The sequence below is a fragment of the Oryzias melastigma genome, linkage group LG3 (assembly GCF_002922805.2).
Source record: "Oryzias melastigma strain HK-1 linkage group LG3, ASM292280v2, whole genome shotgun sequence".
Lineage (NCBI taxonomy): Eukaryota > Metazoa > Chordata > Actinopteri > Beloniformes > Adrianichthyidae > Oryzias > Oryzias melastigma.
Window position 1 is genome coordinate 10,059,744 of NC_050514.1, and position 3,130 is coordinate 10,062,873.

General features: G+C 36.8%; 1 protein-coding gene across 3 annotated transcripts in view; it reads right to left on the minus strand.

The window, feature by feature from the left end:
- The window catches only part of map2k5 (mitogen-activated protein kinase kinase 5), a 59,910-nt gene that overhangs the window by 25,541 nt on the left and 31,239 nt on the right, over window positions 1-3,130 (minus strand). The gene's annotated exons all lie outside the window — the stretch shown is intronic.

Here is a 3,130-nt window from a genome sequence, read left to right on the forward strand (position 1 = left end):
GAGTGGAGCTGAGAGATTTTGGCGCGCCTATAGCAGTTCTACATCACTGGTTCTTATGTGCTCCTGATCCATCAAAATGTAACAAGGAAATTCTTAGAAATACAGTTTTAACCTTAATTTTTTCTTCATTGTGAGAAAAATGCTAGAAGAAAACACACAAAAAACCCCTACATTTTCATTAGAGTGGGTCTTTAAAAACCCACTCTAACCATCTTCTAAGTTACTTCAAAAGTGTTCCAAGTGTTGTTTAAATTCTGATTAATCTCTTTTTAGACAAAATCAAAACACCTTTAATTTTCTAACACATACTTTCATTACAAATTCGCCTCTGAGTTATGTGCAGGACTGTTGACCTGCAGCAACCCCGCCCCCTTTCCCCATCCTGTTTGTGAAAGTTTGGAGCAGGGAGCTTGACCCACCCAGCATATTTTCTATATCACAAATAAGCTTTTTCCTATGTCATTCTTTTGGTCTGCTCCTGATTCACAATTTGAATAAAGAAATACTAAAAAATGCAATTTTGAGCTTAATTTACTAAATATATGTCCTCCATTAAAACGTTCACAAGAATATTTAAAAATGCCCAAAAAGTGTAGATGTGCCTTATGTGGCAAAATAAATAAAAATTCTCACATCACCAGTCCAATTTCTCCAACAGTACATTGAAATAAAACTTTGTCTTTTAGCCATTCAATAGTAACTAGTAGAGATGTGTAGCGTTCTGTCGCTTAAAAAGAAAAACAAAAGAAAACAATAAAATAGAAAAAGCATCTCCACCTCCTGTCAGATGCACTGATGTGTAATAAAGTTCCTGAAACTGAGGCAAAAAAAAGCCGACTGACATTGTGTTTCATCCAGAAATTCAATCAAATGAGAGAAAAATAACAAACGCAAAAAAAAAAAAAACCTCAATAAACAAAGACAAGACAACATCCATCAGGAACAAAAGTGCTGGCGGCTGTATACTCATCACATCAGGTCTTCAAAGACTTTAGATTAAGCTACATACAACTCCATTAACACTCCACAAAAACTACAAAGAAATCTCCACGTGTGGTGAAGTGGAATTAAAGAGACCATCTCTAATTACGACAAACACGAGGTGACAACAAAACAAACACATAAGGATGAGGATCACAGCACAAATGTCTTATAAATGTAATGATTTTAATGTTCTCAAAATATTTGAACTCTTTCAAATTTTTTGTTTAAAAAAATGCTCCAGTTTTGATTTTTACAAATGAACAGATGACACAAAATTAAATGAAGTTTTTTCTTTTTTTGACATTTCCAAAGCCTGTGCTAAAATATGTTTTATATTTGTAAAGCGGTGCAGGGGGGATTGCATGGACAGCTGTGCAAGCAGCTAAAAAAAATCCCACAGCTTGGGCCTAAGGATTTTGGCAGGCTGCACTTGACGAGCTGGATCCGAACACTCCCGCCAAACAGCTCCGAAACAGCCTGCAGGTGAACTGTCTACAGCGCCAGATGGAGTTTTGGCAAAATTAACTCAGAAGATCAGGAAATGCTGTATGACGGAGGAAAACATAAGCCACCGGGAGATTGAAGAAGTATCAATAGTGTTTGAAGGAAGCACTGGTGAGGAAAATGTAACTATTACATTTTGTTAGTAATCAAAACATAGAAGGGAAATTAATCAATTTCCTATTGTGATAATTTAAAGTTCTTTCTATCTACTATTACTTTTGTTTTTCAAAAAGGCACAACTATGTTTAATTTATCTTGGGTTCACAGGTGTTACAGACTAGAGGGGGACCGATCTATCTGCCTTCATTTCTGCCATTACTATGAAATACATATGAACCGCCCACCAGGTCACACCTGTACACATGCTGCTGAAAGGGATGGCAACAATAATTTTCAATCAGTGATGTCATCGGTTCGGCGGTTTTTGTAGTAAAACAAGTAAAAAACAACAACAAAAAAAACAATTTGTTCTTCATCTAAGGCCAAAATAAGTTGTGGACAGGTCATAAGCAAAATTGTAAAACAAAAACATTTTATTTTGCTGAGAATCCAAATCCAATAAATCCAAAGATCATTTCAAAGCTAAAGCTAGCAGAAGCAAAGGGCGAGTCTGTGACCCGCTGTTAGCTCTTATGCTACTTTCACACCAGACTCTGCAATGCACGGTCAAGCAACCACCATTCGTGTAAATGCTCATTTCAGGCTTCCACATTCAAAACTCTTGCATTCACGCATAACTACTAATTTTGAATCTGTTTTAAATCCAGCTGAACTTTACCAATCAGGTACTTGGATTTGTTAATAAAATACGGGCAGCATCATTTTTTAATTCACAGAAGTGCCAACTCTGTGAAAACTGATCATGACAGAGGAATTAATAACTGTGGTTTGTGTCTGGCTGGAATTATATGACACAAAGTCTTTTATATGTTGGAATAGAGGTGTGAATGAAAAAACCTGGAGCAAGATTCATGAGATTTGCACCACTTTGACTCTACGGACCAAATCTCTTCCAACTGTGAATGCATTCGCTAGTATCAGGTAGCGACAGTCTAGTGTGAACACCATATGGTAAAAGTGTGTTCAAGAACGCACTGAACACACGCTCAAGCGCTGAAAAGAGCAATGCTACAAGGACCTGTAAGTTACAATAAAAAAACTGATAAAATCAGAATTAGCAGGACAGGTTTTTTTTTTCAAAGATTTGTGATTGGCTGAACACTAAAATTGTCTAATTTTTACAAAAAAAATAGATTTGTTCTCGTGCTGCTCCCTCATGTCTGGTTCACGCAGAAGTGCTGTGAAGCGGTGTGTGAGCCGAGGGCGTGTGGTATCCGCTTAACCTCCAGTTCACACCAGACACATATTTTTCTGCGACGGTCAACAGGCCCTTCTACTCAGCTGTGGTTATTTAGAGCTTTTTTTGCCATCATGCTCTCTGCCTCTCTTTCGTTGATTGTGTTTTTAGACACCTAAAATCACAACCCCCAGCCAGATCTGTAGTTGTGGTTTGTGTATTTATTTTTATCTTTACAGTCTGCGTAGATACAAGAATATGATCGTATTTGTCAATCGCTGTATTTTATTATGAAAAATTTTCTATATTTTGAAAATTGACCAGATTTTTTTTCATGTGTCTTAC